At 37.2% G+C, this 26,720-nt stretch overlaps 1 protein-coding gene across 3 annotated transcripts in view; it reads left to right on the top strand.

Annotated features, from left to right (window-relative positions):
• Window positions 1-26,720, top strand: part of dpr19 (defective proboscis extension response 19) — a 294,597-nt gene that overhangs the window by 149,697 nt on the left and 118,180 nt on the right. The gene's annotated exons all lie outside the window — the stretch shown is intronic.

Below are 26,720 nucleotides of genomic sequence, written 5' to 3'. Positions count from 1 at the left end.
CACCCATAGGGTGAAATGGTATATTAAAGTCGCCAAAATGTATGTAACAGGCAGAAGGAAGCTTCTCTGACCCTATAAAGTATATATATTCCTGATCAGGATCAACAGCCGAGTCGATCTAGCCATGTCCGTCTGTCCGTCCGTCCGTCTGTATGAACACGCAGATCTCGGAGACTATATGAGCTAGAGCCACCAAATTTGGTATGTATACTCGTGTATTATGCACATGTACAGAGTTAATTGGAATTTCGGCCACGCCCCCTACGCCCCCAGGAATCACATAAAACTGTTTTTCTTAAAAAGTATGACAGCTAGAGACATCAAATTTAGTTTGTATACCCGATTAGTTAGCGCGCAGAAATTAATTGTTCAAACTTTTTGCCACGCCCCCTTACGCCCCCTGGAATCACATAAAACTGTTTTTCTTAAAAAGTATAATAGCTAGAGACATCAAATTTGGTTTATATGCTCGTTTAGTTAGCGCGCAGAAACTAATTGTTTAATATTTTTGCCACGCCCCCAGAATTTACATAAAACTGATTTCCTTAAAAACTATGATAGCTACCGGCATTAAATTTGGTATGTAGACTAGCTTAATAGGCGCGCAGATATTGGCTATTTAAACATTTTGGCACGCCCACTTCCGCCCCCGCAAATTAAACAGAACTGATTTTATCAAAAACTAACAAAGCTAAAGTCACCAAATTTAGTATGTATACTGGCATAGTATGCGCGGAGAATTTATATATTTTCACATTTTGGCACGCCCACTTCCGCCTCCATAATTTAGAAAAAACCGATTTCCTCCTGTACTTTTTTGACTATCGCTATCAAATTCGGCACACTAATTAATCTTATCTATTTCTACAAAACTACCAAATTTTATTGAAATCGGACTAGAAACATGCAGAATACGCGTATGAACGTATTTTACTAAGCGGTCCACAAGGCCAGAATTGGCCGTTGGCTAGTAGCGGCGCTAGAGTGCTCCTGTGTTCGTAGAGTGAGCGAGATAGCACATAGTATAAGACATGTAAAAACAATTTAATAGACAAACATTTGGTTTTCGAAATTTGAAATATTTGTTTCACCTGGTGTATGGTATACCCAAGTCGACGAGTCGACTTACTTGCTTCATTTTTTATTATGTTTATTATTAATGTTCTCTCGATATCTATCATACTCTCCTCAACGCTCAGCAACAACTCACCTACACGTCAGAGGCGCTAAACTAACCTTTCTCTCAGAGAGTGATTAAAAATATCTGTATCGAAGAGTAGCAAGTGACCGTCTCTCCTGCTATAAAAGAAACCTAATTTTTTCTAAGAGGGGTTTTATAATATTGAATATTGTCACTCATCGAAGTCGGCGGTGTTTTTTTTTTTTGCCTTCTTGCTCAACTACTTTGATTTTGTTCTTTTGCACTTAATTTATAACATTCACATTAATTGAAATTATTTCAACCAATTTTTATCATCGCCATATTCATCGCGAAGTTTTAAGTTAAATTTACATTTACATTTTGGTAATCATCAAAACATTAACAAACGAAATTATTATTTTGTTGTTGCGCTGCTTAGTTTTTGATTTGTTTTTATTCTTTTCTTTGCTTTTGTTTGTGTGGTGTTGGTCCTCTCTATTCTTTTGCTTTCTTTTTTGATCGCGCTCGCGGCCGTTAGCTTCGCGCTTGTGACAAGTTTTTGTTGTTGATTTTTTTAAAACAAAAAATATTCTCTTTTTTTTGTCTCTTTTTCATTTGCGTATTGCAGTTAGCTTTTGTTTTGGTTTCTAAACGCCTCTTTTAACATATACATTTTTCTCTTTTTATATACATATTGAAGTTACGAGTCTTAAGTACGAGTGTGGTCCATGTATATGAGTCTGGTCCCTACTCGGGAGCCAGCTACGAGTCTATTATACGTGTCTCTATGTCGGGGTGTGGCGTTACCATGATCCTTCGGATACACATGGGAGATGACACACAAGACTCTTTCTTTTACCACTAGTTTACCATTAAACTAATTACACAGAAGCTTCGACTTAAAGTTATAATATGTTTCTTGATCACTTGAATGTACTTCTGGTTCCGAGGCCAGACTAAGACTAAAACTACTCCAGAGATCGGGGACTTAAATATACCTCAAGAGGGCTGATCAACGTCTATTGATCGTACTGTCGCCGAGAGAGTTTGTTACTCTTGCGGTGAAGTCAGCAGAAATGGGTTGGTTAAAAAGGTGAATAGAAAAGTGCTAATGCTATGTGATAGGAAGTTAATATTGGGTCAAGCGTTAAAGTGTTTACTCTAGGTATAGGAAGTCATTAATGGAACAAGTGGATAGTGTGGATTATGGGATGTGTGTGTTGTCAACGTGTAGTTGAATGAGAAGGAGTATACTACCCGGAACTCATTCAGCAGTTTCTGGTATTGCGTCTCGTCTTGCTGCTTCATAGTGGGTCGGTGTGCAGGGCATGGTTCTACTTGTTCTGTAGGAGTCGGCGTATCGTAGAGAAACGCATGTGCTTACTCCTCCCTGCTTAAAAATCGACGTCCCGGAGATCTCTTATCTCCTCCGTTCGGTATCTTAGTAGAGCCGACAAGTACATGGTCAGCTGATGACATCTTTTAGCTCGTAGATGTTTTCTTGTAAGTTTAGAGGTTACTTCATCTAATTTGCGTTCTAATTTTTAACAACTTTAATTCTGTTTATAACCTTTATTGGTTTCATTTCTTCCTCTCTCTCCCACCTTAATCTCATTTTTTTTCTTGCAAATCACAAGCAACGCTCATTTGTTGTTGTCTTGCAATTTCATTGAGTTCTTGTTGCAGTGTTTTTGTTATTGTGATTTCTAGCTCGCGGTCCTTAAATTTTTGTTTTTTTTTTCTTCTCTCTCGTTTTCGTTTCACTCGTCGCCGTTATTTGCGCTCATACTGCAGTCTTTTGTGTGTCTGTAATTTAGACTCTATATCACTTAGTCAGTGCTCTTTTTCTCTTTTAACCCTTGTGCACCCTCAATATTTATCTTTCTTATTATTTCTGGACCTCAGAGTGAGTTATATATTTTAATACATAAACATTTCTCATTTTTATTTGTTTGGTTACTAATTCATCTTATAACCTCATAATGCCTGTCTGTTCGGTTACGAATTGTTTGCAGCCCGCCCCACCCCTGAATAGCTGTGTAAAACTACAGTACATGTTAAGGGCGCCGACTTAACATGCAGGGAAAAGTACCATCTAGATCAAAAAAGGTTATCAAATGGGGATGTGAGTTATGCCGGATCGTGGAAGATGAAATCGAACTTTTCATGCGGCAAACAAAGGATAACCTGTTGAGTCTGTCCGCAAGTTTTCTTAAACTCTCGCAAGAGTTTAAAGCTGTCGAGTCTCAGTTTAGTAGCTTAACGCTACTAACTGAGTCTCGAAAGCGTAAGAAGGCGGGAGAACAGACTTCTGATTTGTCCTTGAGTTTGCCGGTCTCCACATCTATATCGGTTCTGACCCCTTCTCAACCAATGCAAACTATGTCTGTAGTGTCCGTTTTGTCTGGGCAGACTTCTGATTTGTCCTTGAGTTTGTAGTGTCCCTTTTGTCTGGGCAAGAATCTACACCCATGGATTATGCCGACAGGGATTCTAGTGATAGCAGTGCCGGAGTGCCACTTGTTGCAACTGATGCTACAATAAATGCGGTAGCTGATGCAATACCTGCAATGCCGAAACCATTGGTGGGAGTGCCACCTAAAAAACACATTTTTGTTTCGAGACTTCCCCCTGATGTTACATCGGATGATGTCATGGCCCACATTCGGGCTAAACTGAATGTCTCCAATATATCCATAGAAAAGTTTAAATTTTCATATTGTAGAGAAATTTCATCTTTTAAAATCAGTGTTCCAATTGAATTCTTTGACTGTATCTGCAGTTCTAGCTTATGGCCGAAAAGCTTAATTGTGAAGGAATTTACATACAGAAAAAGGAAGACACGGGGCCAAACAAGGATTCCTTCACCATCTATTCCTCTTTCTTCCTCATCTATTCCCACTCCTTCCTTATCTATTCCTTCTTCTACTCTATCAAAAAACTAACAACTTCCTTCTCTGTCGGCTATCAGAACGTCAGAAGCCTTAATACTAAACTTACTTAACTCCTTGTCGATAGTCTGTATTTTGATTTTGACCTAATTGTCTTTACTGAGACTTGTTTTAAAGCTTAAGTTGTTGACGCCATAGTTTTATTTATTTATTTACGTCAACTAACACAGAAGTCGATGAAATAGCTTAAGCTAAAGACAGATAGTAATTAAGTGATGAAGGTAGCTTAGCTTTATACACAACTAAACACCCCTGACCCGGTGGAGGTGTTTTATTTGCACAAGGTGCCAGCTATGCCACGATTCACAGCTAATGTGGTCAGGGATGAGATGCAATCAATCCAGGTCCAAAACATATTCAGCGGTTTCGTTGTAGATGATTGAAAAGTATAGCGCGAAGAGGAGTGACAGGAAGATGAGGAGAAATTAGGTGAGATAGGGTGTTAAAAGATAGGCAAAGAACAGACAGTTAGTCAGACATCTACTAAGGTAAATAGGAAAAAAATTTATGTTTAAGGAATTGCTTCTGTACCGATTCAATACTACGCTGGTGAACATCACATTGCGGGTACCATACTGGCGAGCAATATTCTAGAGTAGGGCGAACTAACGAAGTGTATAATGCTTTTGTTATGAAGCCAAGAAGGCTGCATGCTCTATTGACAATTGATGAAATATGAACATTAAATGAAAGTTCAGGGTCAAACATAACGCCTATGTCTTTTAATGATGGTACACAATCTAACAGAACAGACTTAATAGAGTAATAAGCTAGGAGCGGAGACAAACGACTGAAAGTCATAAAAGAACACTTAGAGGCATAAAGGTGTAATTTATTAACGTGGCCCTAATCACAGAACGCATCGAGATCTGATTGCAAGTACTGTTGGAAAGAAGTTTCATTAAAGGAATAACAAATATCGACGTCATCCGCCAACATGAGCACGCGTGAATGAGCCAAGGCCAAAGGCAAAACATTTATAAACAATGTAAATAATAGTGGGCCCAGATGACTGCCTTGGGGTACACCTAACGTAACTCGAACAGTTTCAGATATCGAGGAACGAAAAGACAGCTTTTGAGTGCTGCCAATAAGATACGACTTTAAACAAGCCAATAGTTTTGGGGAAAAACCCATGATGTTAAGTTTCGCGAGAAGAATAGAATGATCAACCGCATCGAAAGCCTTACTAAAGTCGGTATAAATAACATCAGTTTGACACTTTTTACGGAAGCCATGGTGTACAAGGGTAGTCAATTCTAAAAGGTTGGTAAGCGATGAACGACCATTCATGAAGCCATGCTGACAAGGAGAAATAGTGGATCTGGATAGATGTTGAAAGGAAGACATAATAATTTTCTCAAACAGCTTAGGTATTGCCGAAAGTTTGGCAATGCGAGAGATAAAGGCTTAGGCAGGGAAATCGAACACATTTTAAGGATGCAACTAGGTATATTATCAGGCCTGGGAACAAAGGAAGACGTCATAGATGACAAGCTAGAGATAATACAGTCTTCAGTAATACTAGGAAAAAAACATACAATTTAAATGTAGCATTGAAAAGGGAGTGTGGGATCCGAAACAGTAGTAGAATAAGTCGACTGAAAGAATTTAGCAAACAGATCTGCAATATCTGAATCATTATTAGCAGTCTGGTCGTTAAGTCTGAAGGTGGAAGGTAGTACATTAGAGCGTCTTTTGGAATTAACAAATTTGTAAAATCTTTTGGGGTTCTTATAAAATTCAACCTGACAGCGAACGAGATAATTGTTGTAGCATTGAGTATTTAAAAGACAAAATTGAAATTTGGCTATACATAATTTGCATAGTCAAGTCGCGAACCAGTTTTTTTAAATCTTTTAAAATATCTCGATTTAATGTTACGAAGATTAGAGAGCCAACGTGTGAAGTAGACTGGCGAGCTGGAGACGGTAGAGACATTCACATAGGGAACACATTTATCAATTGGAGAATTAAGAGCAGAATAGAAAAACTTCACTGCACAATCTATATCGCAGCACTCAAATAGAAACGACCAATCAAAAAAGAGGCTGTTAAGAAGATTGAAATTTGTTTTACGAAAACATCTACGACGAGAATTTGAGATGTTTTTAAATAAATTAGTAACGGAATTGTAAGAAATAGTAACTTCAATGGTAGGATGATAAGGATCTTCAGGTTTCACTAGTGGCTGTGTTTGCGATACAGCACTAACAGTGGGATCAGAGACAAAAACAAGATCAAGGATTCTTTTAGAACAGTTAAGGAAAGAATTCAACTGATATAGTGGACATTCAAGTAGGCTATCAAGAAAAACATGTTGAGATGAAGGAATTAAGAAAGATAGATTATCATCAACAAGCCAAGAAATATTAGGCAAGTTAAAATCACCTAAAACTATAAGAACATCACGATCTTTAAGACGACCAAAAATAGTTTGCAAAGCATCAGCATGGTGCACGTAGATCATGATATCAGAAGCTGGAGGAATATATGAACAAGAGATATATAGGCTAAAGTTAGAACATATAACTTCGACGCAAATAAACTCAACAACTAAGGGGAGATCAATCGGCACAACACTGAGGACAGATTCGAGTTGACAGCAATGAGTACTCCACGGCGACCAACAAGATCAAGCCTATAAGAAATAAAGTTATTAGAAAGAATTTCATTATCCAAAACATGGGAGTTAAGCCAAGTTTCAGAAAAAGTTAATATGTCAGCCGAAAAGGTTGGGCTATCACAGAACAGGTTCGAGGGCTTGGTAAGAAGTCCTCTTACATTTTGATAATCCAAAAACTAGACGTTATTAGTTTTTTTAAAACAGAAGACAAATTAAGAAGGTGGACAGGCAACGGACGGGCGCGCTTATTGGGCGCAAACTCGTGTACAACTAGGCCCTCTGACCAAAAATTACGGTCAACCATAGCTGAAAAGTACTCATTTGGTACTGTAATTTTAAAAGAGGAGATTTCATGAGGCCTAGAAAACTAAAACTTGTGAATTAAAACCTTAGCAGGGCATATATTACCAATGTAAGCTGCCACAGACGACTCAGAAGTATCTGGAGCAAGCCTATAGATAAATAATTGTTTGCGATGAGGCACTACAGTTAGTGGAGGCGGAGGAGCATTGGGATCCGCAAGTGATTGAGACCCAGCATGATCCTGTGATTAATCAGAGTTCCCGTGAGGGATAGATTGAGGTACACCCGGGCATGTAATGGGTACTTCAATCTAAAAAGAATAGCATAAAGAGGGACAAGAAGATAGTGTAGGCGAAAGTAAAATGGGAGACAAAGTAATAGAGAGAGCTGGCGACTGCTTACGAGGCAACTCAAGGGTACATTTCTTGGGCAATTTCTCAGAAGGTGGAACAATCTTGAATTGCGACAATAAATGTACGCTAGAGTCATACTCGTTAGACAGCTGTTTGGCCAGTTTGTTTAAAGAAAGAAACTTTAAGCGAAGATCCCTATCACATATACATCAACGCTCTCGTGGAAGACGGACGTGTTTTTTTTAAGCTCCCGCATTTTAACTGATTTTATAATTTTTTTATTTTGTTTTATCGGCATCGCGATCGAAAATTATAATTATAATATTAAATCTAACCATATCACTCGTTTGCGTTTTTGTGTGTTTGTGTTAATAATTTTTAACAACCTTAATTCTGTTAAAACCTTTGTTGGTTTTTTTTTCTTTTGTTTCTTTCTTTCCCACCTTTTTTTTCCTTCTTGTAAATCACAAGCACCGCTCATTTGTTGTTGTCTTGCAATTTCTGTGAGTTCTTGTTGCAGTGTTTTTGTTTTTGTGATTTCTAGCTCCCGCGCTCGCGCTCTTTAACTTTTTTCGTTTTCGTTTCACTCGTCGCCGTTATTTGCGCTCATACTGCAGTTTGTTGTGTGTCTGTAATTTAGACTCTATAGTGCTCTCTTTATCTCTTAGACCTTGCGCACCCTCAAATGGGGATGTGAGTCATGCCGTATCGTGGAAGATGAAATGGAACTTTTCATGCGGCAAACAAAGGATAACCTGATGAGTCTGTCCGCCAGTTTTTTTAAACTCTCGCAAGAGTTTAAAGCTGTCTAGTCACAGTTTAGTAGTTTAAGGCTACTGACTGAGTCTCGAAAGCGTAAGAAGGTAGGAGAACAGACTTCTGATTTGTCCTTGTGTTTGCCGGTCTCCACATCGATATCAGTTCCGACCCCCTCTCAACCAATGCCAACTCTAATTCCGCAGACGATGTCTGTAGTGTCCGTTTTGTCTGGGCAAGAATCTACACCGATGGATTTTGCCGATAGGGATTCTAGTGATAGTAGTGCCGGAGTGCCACTTGTTGCAACTGATGCTACAATAAATACGGTAGCTGATGCAATACCTGCAATGCCGAAACCATTGGTGGGAGTGCCACCTAAAAAACACATTTTTGTTTCGAGACTTCTCCCTGATGCTACATCGGATGATGTCATGGCCCACATTCGGGCTAAACTGAATGTCTCCAATATATCAATAGAAAAGTTCAAATTTTCATATTCTAGAGAAATTTCATCTTTTAAAATCAGTGTTCCAATTGAGTTCTTTGACTGTATCTGCAGTTCTAGCTTCTGGCCGAAAAGCTTAATTGTGAAGGAATTTACATACAGAAAAAGGAAGACACGGGGCCAAACAAGGATTCCTTCACCATCTATTCCTCTTTCTTCCTCATCTATTCCCACTCCTTCCTTATCTATTCCTTCTTCTACTCTATCAAAAAACTAACAACTTCCTTCTCTGTCGGCTATCAGAACGTCAGAGGCCTTAATACTAAACTTACTAAACTCTTTATAGACAGTCTGGCTTTTGATTTTGACCTAATTGCTTTTACTGAGACTTGGTTAAAACCTGACGTTTTTGACGCCACAGTTCTACCCTCTAAATTCAATATTTTTAGACGTGATCGTACTGATCGTAGGGGTGGGGATTGCTGTAGATTCCGCCCTATCATCGGGTCTGATAACAATACCTGTCTCAAGTACTATCGAATTTATATGCGTTAAGGTATCTTTTACTCGTTTTTCCATTTTTGTTACCTGTTCTTACATCCCGCCCCAATCGGAATGGCCAACATATTTACTACCCTTAGATTCTATTAAATTTATACTTGAACTACTTTCTGACAGAGACTTATTCATTGTCCTTGGGGACTTTAACCTGCCCACTATGACTTGGTCAACAGTTAATGGTAGCAAAACGTTGCTGCCCTCTGGTTGTCATGATTTTATTGATGGACTGCTTGAGCTTTCGTTGGCCCAGCTGAATTCGATTTCTAATACGTCTGGCAGATTTCTGGATCTGATTTTTACTTCTGATCCTAGTTTTTGTGAAGTATCTAGAACTAGTCCAATGGTGTTACCAGAGGATAGTTATCATCCAACTTTAGAGTTACCTATTGAGTTTCCCAGCCGCGAGCCCATCTCCGAGTGTGATCCTATGGTACGCACCCGATGTTTTCGGAAGACTGACTTTGTCGCACTAAACAATGCCTTTCTTAATACCGATTGGACTAATTTATACACTTGTACGGATATGAATTCCGCCATTTCTTTATTTTATACCACTGTTGACTCGATCTTTAACGACTGTGTACCCTTAGTGTCTCCTGTGGTGACGCAAAAATTACCATGGTTTACGCGGGGGCTGTCAAAACTGAAGAATCTTAAGTCTAGGTATTACAAAAAATATAAAGTCACGGGTCTATCATCGGATCTGTCTCGTTACTTGGTTGCTAAATCGAATTTTATTGTTTCTAATTCTAAATGCTATAATAATTACTTACAACGTTGCAAATTGCAATTCTCCGAAAATCCTAAAGAGTTCTACAGTTTCGTGAACTCAAAGCGAAATTCTATCTCCCTTCCATCGTTTGCAGTTTTTAATAATGATTCGGCCTCTTCTGATCAATCTATTTCTAATTTATTTGCTAACTTCTTCTCGACTACGTACATATCTACTAAGTACAACTCTAGTCAGATATATCCATATCCTATAACGAAATCCAACTGTATTCTTAATCCTATTATAACGCAAAGTTCGGTAGCTAAGGAACTAATGACGATTAAGCCGGTATACTCACCGGGCCCAGACGGTATTCCCGCTTGTGTCCTGAGGTTCTGTTACACTGTCCGAGTTTCCAACTATATGGAAGGATTCGTTTATTTTACCTCTTCACAAATGTGGCAATAAATCCGACGTCACTAATTACAGAGGAATTTCTAAATTGTCAGCGATACCTAAACTGTTTGAGAAAATTATGACGTCTCAAATACAGCATTTACATTTATGTAAATCTATTTTTTCGCCATACCAGCATGGGTTTGTCAAGAATAGGTCTACCACAACTAACCTTTTACAGTTTACATCTTTTGAAATCCAAGGTTTTAAGAAACAAAAGCAAACTGATGTTATATATACGGATTTCAGTAAGGCTTTCGATTCGGTAAACCATGCCTTACTATTACATAAGCTGAATTTAGTTGGCTTTCCGGATGCTCTGCTTGCTTGGATTTCACAATATCTAAGCAATAGGAGGCAGAGGGTTCTTTTTAGGTCCTCTCTTTCTAAGATCATTTGTGTTGAATCAGGAGTCCCACAGGGCAGTCACCTTGGCCCATTGTTATTTACCATTTTTATTAATGATCTCCCCACCGTTCTTTTAAATTCCAGAGTTCTTATGTATGCCGATGATGTAAAAATCGCTAATCGCATCGTAGACTCTCTCTCATGTCATACCTTGCAAGCTGACCTGAATGCTTTTCAGGGGTGGTGTAGGACTAACTTGTTATCTCTAAACTGTTCTAAGTGCAAAGTTATGTCTTTTTATCGAGGTTCTCCCCAATTAACGAGTTACTTTTTAAATAATTTCCTATTAGAAAAAATTAATAATACTTCCTTGGTTGTAAAAGATTTAGGGATCTTAATCGACCCAAACTTAGTTTTAATCAGCATATATCGACTACTGTTAGTAGGGCTAAAAGTGTTCTTGGCTTTATAAAGCGCTGGTCGAAGGAGTTCAAGGATCCATATACTACCAAAATACTTTTTACTTCTTTAGTCCGTCCCATATTAGAATATGGATCTATTGTTTGGTCTCCTCAATATGAGTTTTATCAAAACAAATTAGAATCTGTACAAAAACAGTTTTTACTCTTTGCCTTTCGTGATTTGCGCTGGGATCCAACTGTACAACTTCCATCTTATTCTAGTCGACTTCAGTTAATTAACCTTCCTTCTTTATCTAATCGTAGAACAATGCTTGGTGTAACTTTTCTTTACAAACTTTTGAATGGTGAGATTGACTCTTCTGAGCTGTTGAGCCAAATTAACATTTCTGTTCTATCTAGAAGGACCCGCAATTACACACCGCTTATACTTCCCACTTGTACAACTAACTTTTCTCTGCATGAACCTTTTCGTATACTATGTAGTGACTACAACAGACTTTGGCACGTTATCGGTTCCGAAACATCGCTTCCGGGTATAAAAACTGCGATCTTGTCCTTCCTCGCTCGAAATTAGTTGTAATCATCTTTATTTTGACCTATCCTGTTTGCTTTTTATATGTAACCTATTATCTCATTACATTAAATATTTTCTATTTCTTTAGTTTAATTTATGTTTATATATGTAATACGCCTATGCCCTTAGGTCGGAGTGGGTAGAGGTTGTAACATTAACTTTACTTAGGGTCATTCGTAACAGGCCCGGGCCTGGTGTCATATGGGCCACTTGTTCGTACTGAGCGTTGTACGACTACGTCTATAACAAAAAAAAATCAAGCTGCTGGCTGGCACAAGATGGGCAAGTCCAGCGCATTAAGCCAAGCTCAGTCTTAGACACAGACAAACCAGAAAAATTGTCGTAGTCCCGGACATACAGGCCAGCACATTTTAAGTGAATAAGATTATCGTAGAGCCAACAAGATATTGCTCTACACTGATCATTAAAACGATCAGAATGCTTGCAAGTAGGTAGACAACAAGCTATTGAAAAGCCAAAAGAAACACAAGGCAAAAAATAACAATATTTATAAGACTACTAGAGACCCAGCGAACTTTGTTTCGCCTTAATAATAACCTATCATTATCGTAGCGTAAATTACAGTGTTCATCAATTTACTAACCACCAAACTCGTACCGTTGCACAGTTTTGGTTGGTTTATGTTTCGAAGCATGATTACTACGGAGCCAACCTTTAGACGCAAATTATGCGGTGGTAAGCCAGGCACGTCTAAAGAGTTTAAAAACATAATTGGATAGTTGGTGGCTTCATCTTCATTTGTGACGCAGATCTTATTTTGAATTAAGTAGTTCAGGTCATCTACATCTTTATTCTTAGCCACTAAAATTGCTCGCTCACTCAACCATTCATTATTTGTGTAGTTAGAAATAATATTTGGAAATACATTGATGATAAGTTCGTCTTTTGATGAGACAAAATTACAGAAATCATTTGGAAATGATATTAATCCGCTCGATTCATCGACAGGTACTTGACCATTACCGATAGTCAGCAATTGCTCCGAGCAATCTTCAGCAGATATCATTAAGCAATGTAACTCTCATGTTTGTTGTCAGCTGCAGTTTCTTCACATAGCGCCATAGATTTGACGATTTGAGGCAACCTTTTATTTTATCGGCAGCCGTAGATCTTGGAATTACTGGCAGTATTTGGCGGAAATCGCTAGAGAGTAAAATCATTGCTACTCCAAAACATCTCGAGTCATTGCGTAAATCTTTTAATGTTCGGTTAAGTGCTTCTAATGCATGTTTATGCGCCATTGTGCGTTCGTCACAGGTGAGGAAACAAAATCATAAATCTTGACTCCAATTCTTTGCAATAATGATCCAAAAATGGGATAAAAACTGATTTTCGATAGTATTCTTCTGGGTTACCAGTATGGTTATCTCTGTTTGCCTGGCGTCCAACAACCCGGGGAACACTTAACGAACCTCCTACTTTTTTAGTAGTTTCTTTTGCTTCTGCGAAAATTTTTGTAAATGTGGCGTTTGCATTTCTCCTCATATCTTGAATTTCGCTCAACAAGTTATCTGCATATCTTACACAAATGCTAAAATCGCAATCTTTTTTTTGTAAACTTAAACTGAGATTTTTCGTTAAGTGAAAGATAGGTTTCAAAACTGTGAGAGCAATTATGAACTAAGGTTTTTGTATAGACGTGAGAAGTGCATTGGGTTGAACTCCGTCAACTTTTGTCATAGTTTCATCTAGTTCTTCAAGTGCCAGACAAACATATTCATACACATCTTGAAACAATTGTAAAGAATCAAGGTGCTCCATCCATCGAGTTTCACAAAATTTATGCAATCGAGTACGCTTTGCATTAGGAGCATCATTCTTGATAAAAGTCTGCAAAATGATACCAGCTTTACTTGATTGCCGAAAAAAATTAACTTTTGCTTTGATTGTCCCAATACAATTTCTGATTGATGGAACTTCGCATGCATGGGAGATGACCAAATTTAAACTGTGATTCGCACAATGGAGGTAAATGGCTTGTGGATAAGATTTTTGAACTTCAACTGCGCAACCCTTGACTATTCCACTCATCGCGCGCGCTCCGTCATAACCTTGTTAATGAAAGAGACAATAGAAAAAACGTTTCAGAAAAATTACATATAGCACACAAGGAAATTTATTATGGAATTCCATAAAAAAGAAAGGCACAGCAATTTTTCAGTACTCATTTTTTTAATTCACCTTGCCCAACCATTAAAGAAGACTCAACTTTCAACTCTTTCAGAGTTGTTAGAAGTGCATTGCTGAGCCCTTTCCCGGTTACATCTTTCACAGGTGTGAAAAACAAAAAATCTTCCTGAAGTCGATATCCCTCTTTTGAATTTTGAATTGTTCAATTCAGCTAACGTCAATGGTTTCATCAGCGATAACTACGAAACATTCTGACTTGTTAACGCGCTCGACAAGTTTTTCTGTAATCGTTTTTCCAGCAGCATTTATTATTTCGTTTTGAATAGATGGACTTGTATATGTAGCTTTGGCAGAAGCAGTGTCCAAATGTTGACGTAAATCTGCATCACCAATTTCCAAGGCAAAACGCAATATATCCCTTTGAAATTTCCTTCACTTTCTTTTGCAACTTCCGTGGATATTGGACCAGGAATCACGATGACCTCTTAGTGCGATCCCTTGTCTGCCACATAGAAGTACAGCACGGATAATTGGAGTCAATTTCCGTCTATTGTCGATTCGCATTTTCATTCGATTCAAATCGATTTCACTCAAAATATCGTCTTTTTTGTTCTCAAAAACAGATTTGAAATTCTCTGCATCGATGAAAGCATTTTTGTGGTACTCTTTTTCTTGATGATCTCGGAACATTTCAAGGGCTTTCTTCCAGTTCCTGAATGGTGCCCCCACAAAAGTTTTCACAATTTGATGACTCCCCTTGCCAACTGATCCGACTGCAAATAAAACACAATATTTGCAGTAAACTCCATCTTCTTCAGCCGAGTAAGACAACCATTGAAAGGATCGCAACCAAGACAACTGAAATTTTAAATTTCGATTGCTTGATGTTGAAAACTTAAAAGTAAGTAACAATGTCTTTCGGGGAAACCTGCAAACATTTTTTTATTTGTAAAATTTCTATCTGGATCCGAAATTTCTATTTCTCACTTTCAATTACAAAGTTATTGATATGGAAAAGTGGAAAACAATTTGCTTTTCCCAGCTGCATTGGGAAAATTACGATTCTTATTGCTAGTAATTGTAACTTCGTGTATTACAAGTAGGAGCATTTTTAATCGAATAAAGGTACAATTGACTGCAGCAGCATAAGTAATGACTGTTAAATACCTGTGCAATTTTGGGCTCGAGTGAAGATGCTGTATCGGGAGCCTCTGCTTGCTGCTTATCAGTTTGTTTAGAAGTTTCCTAAATGAAATGTAATATATTTTTATAACCGTAAGTTTGAGGAAATCCAAAACATGATGATTCACTTGATATTCCAACTTGTAGTATTCGATATGACAATTTTTACTTACCTCCTGATTTTCTAACCTAGGTCTTTTAAAAAAAATTTAAGGTTGTCCATTCTTGTGTATGTGATCTTTTTATTGTTTACTCACTATATTTAAGTTTACACGCTTTTTAGTGTTTACACTCAATTAGTTAAATCACAGAAAAATAAATATCATTCACTGATCGGTGGTAAGAACGCTGGAATGGAAAACAAGATCAATTTTCAAAATGCTGTAATATATTACGGAAGTTCAAGAAATTGTCGCAAGAATTTCCATTTGGTTTGAACCCCCCATCACCTTGCTTTCGTCTTTGAAACGAATTAATAATCTTCTTCTTCGTTGAATACTAACGCGGAGCTCTTCTCGTATAATTTCTCCTTGTTCATCGGATAATTGACTTGCGATGTTCTGTAGCCTAATTGAATTACGGTTCCGCCGGGAACCTTTAGTTTTCACATTGTATATTACAGAGCACTGTAATGTCATTTAAAACAACAGTTGACTTTATTTAAATTGACTGTTAGAAAACGTTTGTATACGGAAAAGAAATTGGCTGTTTTAATGGGTTTTCCGGCAATTATTAGAATTTTTTTCACCTTTTAAGCCTTTCCTAGACCTGCACGAATAATTCAAGACCAAGCTAAGATAAATCCGGTCAGACGTTCTCGAGTTTTAGCGAGACTAACGAACAGCAATTCATTTTTATATATGTAGATATAGAAAAATTTAAATACACAGCACAAAGATAATTATCGATAAAAAATCAATAATTACAAATAAAACAAAGAAACAGCTAGAGTGCACAGCACAACAGAGAGTGCAAGAACAGTTATAAGCCGAGCTTTGAGAGGCGGCCTTACAAAAGTGAATGCGGGAGAGAAGCTGAGCACAAGCACAAAGCAGAGAGAACAACAAAGCCACCAGCACTGATGGTGTGATGGGAGCGATGAGGGAAGCAACTGCAGAAGCAATGACGAAAGAAAAAAGGAAAAATATGTAAATTCACCAAACACTAATCACGAAAGAGAAAAAAACTGTTTAAACTGATTAATTTGGCGAATTATGGAAATAAAACACAAGGGTGTCAAGCGAACAACACCAGCGAAAGCGTAAACAAACTAAGCACAATTAAAAATTGAGAGAAAACAATAAATATTAATAAAAACCCAGGAGCAATGCAAAAACACGACCGTCACATCAGAGAGCAGAAGCTATGCATGAAAGCTATGAATATTCTTGGATTTGTGAAACGATGGTCAAAAGAGGTTGACGAACCGTACACAACTAAAATTGTGTATACTTCATTTATCCGTCCTATTTTAGAGTACGGATCTTGCATATGGTCACCTCCCAGTTAAACCTATCCGTACCCCGTAGACCTACTAGAAATTTTATTCCTCTTTCCTTAAAACACGGTACTTCCAACTATTCCCTGCATGGACCTTTTCGAATTCTATGTTCTGATTACAATCTTCTGTATTCCGTAATCAGATCAGAAGCCTCTATTTCTCTTAGCTCGTAATTATCTGTAGTTTATCATATTTTAATTGTTTGTCCGTTTCATTTGTATTTGTCCAAGCGATCGTGCCGTCCGATATACGGCTGCTCCTTACGGTCGCTCGGGCGGGAGGTGGATAGCTCTCTGCTTGGGCTCGCGAATTAAGATTGAGTCTGTTCTGGTTGAGTGTTAAATCAAGACTGCTTTATTGAATCAAATCATATTCTGGTTTGGCTTACATCTAAGTGTTTATAATGTTTTCTTCTGGTCACTTTTCTTGTGACACTCTATGTTTAGGGGAAACTGTCACTTATCTTGTGACACTCTATGTTTAGGGAAACTGTCACTTATCTTGTGACACTCTATGTTTAATGGAATGGTATTGTTTATGTTTACATTAATGTGGAGTCGGCTGTTATGGGAAGTGTTGCTAATGGCATAACTCGCGCGAAACAGGCTATGTCCTGGTGTCGTATGGGCCACTTGTATGTGCTTCGCATTGTACGCTTCAACGTCCAGACAAAATAAGCGAGCTTCATTTATTTAGGTTGCCAATCGGTCACAATGTGATTTTCTACACTTCGTCGAGATCAGTAGCTCGACTCATAGACCTTTTTTAATTTCTGGACGTTGACGCGTACTTGACACCAGGACATTTCGCTTCATTTATTTAGGTTGCCAATCGGTCACAATGTGATTTTCTACACTTCGTCGAGATCAGTAGCTCGACTCATAGACCTTTTTTAATTTCTGGACGTTGACGCGTACTTGACACCAGGACATTTCGCGCGAGCACAAGAGAGATGTACACTTCCCGCTCGACCGACCGTGGGGCGCAGTTGTATATCGGCACGATCGCGTGGAAAAATACTAATGAAATGGACAAACAATTAAAATATGATTAACTTCAGCTAATTAGGAGCTAAATGTGATAGATAAGAGGTTTTAAGAAAAGAGAGGCTTCTGATCTGATTTCACCTACTATAAGTATGTGAAAAAAGGTAGCAAACAAATTAGGTCGCGAAGAGCAAAAAGCAGAAATTGCTTCCCATGTTGAGGTGAGTGAGAAGTTAATTCTAATAGAATAGTAGTTGTCGATCTGCTTTCCTTAAACCCATGTTGGGATGAAGATATAATAGAGCTACAAAAATGCTGCAGTTGAGATATTATTATTTTCCTAAATGCTTTACCTATGGCGGACAATTTAGATATTGGAAGCTTTTATGAAGAGGAATAATAAATGATTCCTTCCAGACAGACGAGAAAGCGGAGAATATGACGGACAGTGTAAACAAATTAAGTATTGGCATACATAGAGCCTCTGCACAAAGCCTCAATACTCAGCCGGGTATTCCGTCAGGGCTAGGTGCATATACTGATTTGATGGAATTGAGAACGCTAAGATCCAAACTTTCATCAAACACAGGGTTTTAGATAAAATTAAACAATTTCAATTTGCTTGAAAATAGTATATCGTAAACCGTAGAGGAATAATTGCTTAGGATCTCGAGCAAACCTGAGTGTACATCAATAATCCTTATAGCATAGTGAATTCAGCACCATAAAATTTGATAGAGCAACTTCATAAAGGGAAAAATCCGATGCTTTACCGGACTTTTAAAATCTTTTATAGCATCTTCATTTTACGTTCTTCACCAATAAGGTGTATCAGACCATCCTTGGGTCACACGCGGGTCACAAACATCGCAGAACGACTCAAGATTTTATGGAAGACAGAAAATGGCAGAGTCCATATCCGTGCAAGTATACAGATATGACCAATCATTAGTTAACAAAAGTTTTTTAAGTTTAGTAAAGTTTGTCTTGCGAAAACATCGGGTGGGTTGGTTATTATATTGAGACATAACCCCAAAAGGAAGGTATAACTAAGGAATCAGTCCTGGAAACATCGCAGTTGGAAGAATCCAACACAAATACCAGATCTAGTGATCTGTCACGACTATTCCGGACATGATTTATTTGAGTTTGGGACAACGAAAGCAGACCATCTATGAAACAATGTGAAGAGGAGGACAACAGTAATAAAGAATCCAATGAAAGAGTCCAGGCAATCTCAGGTAAATTGAAATTTCCCACCACAAAGAGGAAGTCTTTGTCAGAGAGATGTGAGAAAATAATAATAATAATAATCCAAGTCGGACTGTGGTGGAATAAACGAACAAGTAATATAGGCAGAAAAAGAATTTAACGAAATTTTAACACAAAAAAATTCAATCTCCTGATTGGAAGACTGGACAACTTCAGACGTAAATGCTGAATCAACAGCGATCAAAACACCACCACCATTACGGATAGTCCGATGTCTATATGTTAAATATTTTGAGGTGAAAATTGAAGCATCGGCAACATCATGCTTCAGCCAAGTTTCAGTAAAGACAAGAATATGAAAGTCAAAAGCCAAACTATCTACATAGCGTCTAGAGAGTTTTGACTTTAGTCCCCGTACATTCTCATAGGTCAGAGTTAGGGACGAAGTTAGTTTCTTGACTCGCCAACAAGTGCCGAAGGAACGTTGTTTGCAGAGGCAGATAACAGGCTAATCGACAGTCGATTCTTCTTTTCATTCTATACTCTTTTACAACAAGGTGTTCTGGCCAAAAATCTCCATGAATTATTCGGCTAAAAAGATCTGGGGAGACACTTATTTTAAAGGACAAAATGTTCCGAGTATATGAAAAACGGAACTTTTCGACCGCAATGTTAGGGGCTTGAACTTTGCCGTGGATGTAGACTATTACTTCTTCAGAAGTAGTATTGGGATCAAGCCTCGAAATAAAAATTTGCTTTTTGGGTGGAACTACAACAAGGGAACTAGGAATACTAGGCACAGCTGTAGCGGCTACAGCAGACGCAGCAGCAGCTGAAGCAGCCAGCACTTTACTAGCTCCTCTTGTAACTACTTTATCGGCAATATTCCTGGAAACGGATGTTTGCCCGGACGGTTCGGAAACTACAACCGATATCGTGTTAGTAGGTGGGATACTGTCTCCAGGGGAAATGAGAAGAGACTTCATACCTGCCAAAGGCGGACTCCTAAACTATATCAGCTGCTGTACATTTGGTGACATAGAGTAATTGTCGGAAGCCGGAACTGGTAGAGATCTGTGTGCCGACGGACTGAGGGACGCCCCCTGAAACCTGGCCTTCTTACTCGTCGGAAATTCAATCAAAAGTTTAGAACTTCTGACTTTAAGCTCCAATCTTTGCATCTCGGGCACAATAAAAAGCATAAAATTGTCATACAGCCAACAGTAAAGAAAAAGTTTTCACTGGTCTTGCTGGAATTATTTGAATTATATTTGCAGTAGACAGACATTATTAAAAATAATTTATTTATCAAAAAATAATTCATAAATGAAAATATATGCATATATCGGGGCGTTAACACTTTTATTGAATTTACTCATGTTTTTCTTCTTTTTATACCCTTGCAGAGGGTATTATAAAATTGATCAGATGTTCGTAACGCACAGAAGGAGACGTTTCCGACCCCATAAAGTATATATATTCTTGATCAGCATGAGAAGCTGAGTTGATATAGCCATGTCCGTCTGTCCGTCCGTCTGTGCGTACGCGTTTTACTCAGCCGTCTTAAGAGCTATCGGGCTGAAATTTTTTATCGGGGGTTTTTATTACCCGGCAAAAATAAAGTATGAAAACCATCAGGATCGGACCACTATATCATATAGCTCTAGAAGAACTAGAAGAAACATTTTCATAAAAATCGAGTATGCTATGAAATTTACATATGTGATAATATCGGATATAAAACCCCATATCCCAAAATTTGAATGTACATAAAGTGTATGTGTATGCGTGCGTTGCTTTGCTTTGGGAATGAGGGAAGAAGAACAAATTGTAAAATAGAGAGTAAAATTGTTTTGTTTGTATATTGATGAATTGAGTTGCAGAAAACAAATTTTGAACATGTAAAATTATTGTTACCAAGGACAGCAAGGGTATATAAACTTCGGCATAGCCGATGTTAGCTTCTTTGATTTTTACTTTTGATTTTTAACTTAATCACTTTTTATTTAGAAAATTCCGATGTTAGCTTCTTTGATTTTTACTCTTGATTTTTAACTTAATCACTTTTTATTTAGAAATGTGTGGTTCCTCTTTATATAGGACCTGACTTACAGACAGCTCTCAACATTTGTTGCTAAGGTTACATAGATGCTTGTCACCTTTCAAACTCAACAAAGCAAAAAGCCAAGTGTCATTCTGTAGCCTCTGCAAAGCTAATGCCCGGGCTACAATTTACACATACATATGTCAATCGATTGGAACTAACTAGTAGGCTTCGACTTATTAGTCACGTAATCAACACTATCCGACATACAGGGGTGGTCAAAAGTATTTACACAATTAACTTTGTTCTGCAACTTTTATTTACAAAGTTATTTTGTTGTTGTTGTAAGTAAATTACAACAAGAAAACATTATAATCTTTGCTCTTAGAGCGTATTTCAATATTCAACTCTCGTGTTTTCACCATTTTAATAGTTGGTTCTCGAATTATCAATCTTAATATTTTAATTGAAGCTTTTTTATTCCCTATGAAAGCAAAACGAACATATTTTTAGAAAATGAAGTCAAAGAATAAGAGTACATTTTCATTATGTAAATACTTTTGTCGCAAACAATAACTGTGTAGATACTTTTGACAACTGTATATCATTCGTTCATTTGCTTTTGACTTGCTCTACATACCCTTGTTTTTTCATTTTTCTTTTTCTTTGTATTCTTGAATAATCAAGCTTCAAAGCTTAGAATATTTTCTTGTTGTAATTTACCTGCAACAACAACAAAATAACTTAGAAAATAAAAGTTGCAAATAAAAAAATTCATTGTGTAAATACGTTTGACCACTCTTGTATACATACATATATTAAGTAAAATAAGATTTGTTAAGAGGATCGTATACAAACCAAAGCAAAAGCTAACTGCATTATGCAAATGAAAAAGAAAGGAGAAAAAAGATAATATTTTTAGTATTAAAACATACAACAACAAAAACTTGTCACAAAAGCAAAGTTAACGCAATCAAAAGAAAAAGCAAAAGAATATTCCAGTTTCGGAAATTCACATTATTACATAGAATACAAATGGATTATTTGGCTCAATGGAGACCTACTGAAACTACAATACTGTTGTGCTCGAGTTCGAACCCCGACATAGGTGGAGTTTCCCCCCGATGAAGCAATACTGCAAGGTAGTTCCGTCGGGGATAATGGAAACGATTGTGGATAACGAATGATTTTTTTTTTTCGCGTTTGTACATTCAAAAACCGAATACAAGCTCCATTACTTTCTTAACGAATGGCCTCGTTTTCTACCGTGTGCGTGAAATTATTATTGCTCTTTTCCATTTAGCCCGTCATAATTTAAATTTGGAATTATGTAGCTTAGCAATTTGTTGTAGAATTTGCATGTGTATATATAAATTAAAAAAGAAAATGTTAAGTTTAATTATATTACTTAACAAACTTAAGGTACTTACAAAAGTTTCCTTATCATCCTTGATTCAGTTGTCGACTTTTGATAAGTCTTCCATACTGAGGATGGGGAAAAGATTGGCCGTTGAAGGCATATCATCATTGGTCAGCTTTTTTACAATTGTCAAAATTACTGACTGTCAAGGTTTAATATTTGACAGTGTCTTCTTTATATCCTTAACGTCGTCTTTCAGCTTCGCAAGGCGTTCGCCTTTGGAGTCATCTACTCCGAACTCCGAAACATATCTTAAAAATAATTAAATTAGTTAATAATATTTATGTCTACGAGTGTAAAACAGGAATAAAAACTAAATTAACTTTATATGGCAAGCACGTGTATGTATTTATAAGATAATTTGCTAAGAGGAATAAGTTCTTCGTCTATAAGTTTTGTTGTTGTTTGACAAGACCTATTGTTTTTGAATTAATTGGCGCAGTGTAAAATGGCTGAGGATCATCAAAGCGTCGACATTGACCGAACTTTTCATTGTCAATTTCTACGAATTGCAGGTGTAATCATACCAATACCTAGTTTCTCTAAAAACATTTCGTTTGCAAGAAAATAGTTGTAATAGAACCTGACACATGACGACAAAATCTCAATTAAATTCGGACATCCCGCCTTATATATGTATTAGCTAAAGAGAACTATAACATATATCAATAAAATAAAGAAGCAGTCTAACACTCCTGGTTTGCACCCTGTAACTGTCGACATAGGTCAGCATAACACAAAGGTTAGTGACACTGCGATCCTTTTGCTCAATAAGATGAAGGCAGAACGGATAAACCTACTCCCGCGGTTCCACCAGGACTATACCTCGATTTCCAACTAGAGTTACCCGAACCACTTAAATTATATTGAGAACGCGTGTGATAGACTTTTGAGAAGATGTTTAGTATGCATATGACTGCTCAATGGGATTCATAAACGACTAGCAAAAACAGCCTGTGGGGGGTTCTTTGTGAACGTCACAGCGTATTTTATGTATGTCGGCTATTCATATTAACCGAATCCCTTGCCTGGATTTTTATTAGAGAAGAATACAAAAGAGTTTCGGACATCATTTCTTGCAGGCGCTATAGATGATAATTGCGCTCCGCGTCTGTACCCACCCTTCCATGAGCCTGCCAGCGAAAGTTATCGCAGACTCCCAATACGAAAGCTAGGACTTCTCCTTCTACATCAGGGAACTAAAGAAATTAATAATTCATAATGAACTTAAAATTTATTCAAACATTTCATAATAATTAGCATTAGCGTACTAGAGATTATATCAGTTTGATCTACAAAAATTCTTCATTTTCATAACAGTTTAGCTAAATACATAGCTGAATCTCGGTACAAATCCGATTATAAAGGTTGCAAATGTTGCATATTGTCTCTTATTACTAATGATTACTTTACTATTTAATATTCATGATTTTCTAACTTTACTATAATTAAACTTTTATCATTAGTCAAAAAAAAATTAAAACAAAAAAATCAAAAAAAAAAATTATACATTTATGTGGCGTGATTACGCTAATATCCTCACCAATTCATTCTCTAAAAATATTTTGCTTTATATATGTCCATTGACAAGGTATTAAATGCTAATGCTCACCCGAATAAATTTAGTTCATCAGATAAATTTATAAAAATATAATTATCTGGTTAGAGATTGCGACCTATTGAAATTTAAATTGAATTTAAACCGGCTCGAGGTCAATCTTACAAAAGAAGATTATTTCAAAGGTAACACACAAAAAGGTGAGCAGGTTGTCTGTATAGCTATTTCAAGAACTACCAAGTTCTATCATCAGCAGACTTTGCTAAAGAACTCCAGAAAACTAGTTGGGAATTACATTGCCAACTAAATGAAGCGAAAAAAAGCTGGCGAAGCCTACAATACCGAAGACCACCTTTTGTGCATTACCCTTAGGCGCTATGAAATATTAGTGTAAGAGCTTCGCCCTTAACAAACTAAATTCAAGACCTGTTTCTTTTTATACACGGTATATTGTACCATATAGAAAAAGGGTTTTTTTTGGAATAAAATTCCAAAATAACGGCGTGCCTTCCGTTAGTGTTATCTGGTTAGAGATTGCGACCTATTGAAATTTAAATTGAATTTAAACCGGCTCGAGGTCAATCTTACAAAAGAAGATTATTTCAAAGGTAACACACAAAAAGGAGAGCATGTTGTCTGTATAGCTATTTCAAGAACTACCAAGTTCTATCATCAGCAGACTTTGCTAAAGAACTCCAGAATTGCAATAGCCATACCATGTCCTCAACGCTAAAACTAGTTGGGAATTACATTGCCAACTAAATGAAGCAAAAAAGCTGGCGAAGCCTACAATACCGAAGACCACCTTTTGTGCATTACCCTTAGGCGCTATGAAATATTAGTGTAAGAGCTTCGCCCTTAACAAACTAAATTCAAGACCTGTTTCTTTTTATACACGGTATATTGTACCATATAGAAAAAGGGTTTTTTTTGGAATAAAATTCCAAAATAACGGCGTGCCTTCCGTGCCTATTGAAATTTAAATTGAATTTAAACCGGCTCGAGGTCAATCTTACAAAAGAAGATTATTTCAAAGGTAACACACAAAAAGGTGAGCAGGTTGTCTGTATAGCTATTTCAAGAACTACCAAGTTCTATCATCAGCAGACTTTGCTAAAGAACTCCAGAATTGCAATAGCCATACCATGTCCTCAATGCTAAAACTAGTTGGGAATTACATTGCCAACTAAATGAAGCGAAAAAAGCTGGCGAAGCCTACAATACCAAAGACCACCTTTTGTGCATTACCCTTAGGCGCTATGAAATATTAGTGTAAGAGCTTCGCCCTTAACAAACTAAATTCAAGACCTGTTTCTTTTTATACACGGTATATTGTACCATATAGAAAAAGGGTTTTTTTTGGAATAAAATTCCAAAATAACGGCGTGTCTGCTGATGATAGAACTTGGTAGTTCTTGAAATAGCTATACAGACAACCTGCTCACCTTTTTGTGTGTTACCTTTGAAATAATCTTCTTTTGTAAGATTGACCTCGAGCCGGTTTAAATTCAATTTAAATTTCAATAGGTCGCAATCTCTAACCAGATAACACTAACGGAAGGCACGCCGTTATTTTGGAATTTTATTCCAAAAAAAACCCTTTTTCTAATTTAGTTTGTTAAGGGCGAAGCTCTTACACTAATATTTCATAGCGCCTAAGGGTAATGCACAAAAGGTGGTCTTCGGTATTGTAGGCTTCGCCAGCTTTTTTCGCTTCATTTAGTTGGCAATGTAATTCCCAACTGGTTTTAGCGTTGAGGACATGGTATGGCTATTGCAATTCTGGAGTTCTTTAGCAAAGTCTGCTGATGATAGAACTTGGTAGTTCTTGAAATAGCTATACAGACAACCTGCTCACCTTTTTGTGTGTTACCTTTGAAATAATCTTCTTTTGTAAGATTGACCTCGAGCCGGTTTAAATTCAATTTAAATTTCAATAGGTCGCAATCTCTAACCAGATAACACTAACGGAAGGCACGCCGTTATTTTGGAATTTTATTCCAAAAAAAAAACCCTTTTTCTATATGGTACAATATACCGTGTATAAAAAGAAACAGGTCTTGAATTTAGTTTGTTAAGGGCGAAGCTCTTACACTAATATTCACAGCGCCTAAGGGTAATGCACAAAAGGTGGTCTTCGGTATTGTAGGCTTCGCCAGCTTTTTTCGCTTCATTTAGTTGGCAATGTAATTCCCAACTAGTTTTAGCGTTGAAGACATGGTATGGCTATTGCAATTCTGGAGTTCTTTAGCAAAGTCTGCTGATGATAGAACTTGGTAGTTCTTGAAATAGCTATACAGACAACCTGCTCACCTTTTTGTGTGTTACCTTTGAAATAATCTTCTTTTGTAAGATTGACCTCGAGCCGGTTTAAATTCAATTTAAATTTCAATAGGTCGCAATCTCTAACCAGATAACACTAACGGAAGGCACGCCGTTATTTTGGAATTTTATTCCAAAAAAACTCTTTTTCTATATGGTACAATATACCGTGTATAAAAAGAAACAGGTCTTGAATTTAGTTTGTTAAGGGCGAAGCTCTTACACTAATATTTCATAGCGCCTAAGGGTAATGCACAAAAGGTGGTCTTCGGTATTGTAGGCTTCGCCAGCTTTTTTTCGCTTCATTTAGTTGGCAATGTAATTCCCAACTAGTTTTAGCGTTGAGGACATGGTATGGCTATTGCAATTCTGGAGTTCTTTAGCAAAGTCTGCTGATGATAGAACTTGGTAGTTCTTGAAATAGCTATACAGACAACCTGCTCACCTTTTTGTGTGTTACCTTTGAAATAATCTTCTTTTGTAAGATTGACCTCGAGCCGGTTTAAATTCAATTTAAATTTCAATAGGTCGCAATCTCTAACCAGATAACACTAACGGAAGGCACGCCGTTATTTTGGAATTTTATTCCAAAAAAAACTCTTTTTCTATATGGTACAATATACCGTGTATAAAAAGAAACAGGTCTTGAATTTAGTTTGTTAAGGGCGAAGCTCTTACACTAATATTTCATAG

This window comes from Drosophila tropicalis, unplaced genomic scaffold (assembly GCF_018151085.1).
Source record: "Drosophila tropicalis isolate 14030-0801.00 unplaced genomic scaffold, ASM1815108v1 contig_615, whole genome shotgun sequence".
Lineage (NCBI taxonomy): Eukaryota > Metazoa > Arthropoda > Insecta > Diptera > Drosophilidae > Drosophila > Drosophila tropicalis.
This window is presented reverse-complemented; position numbering and strand designations above follow the sequence as displayed.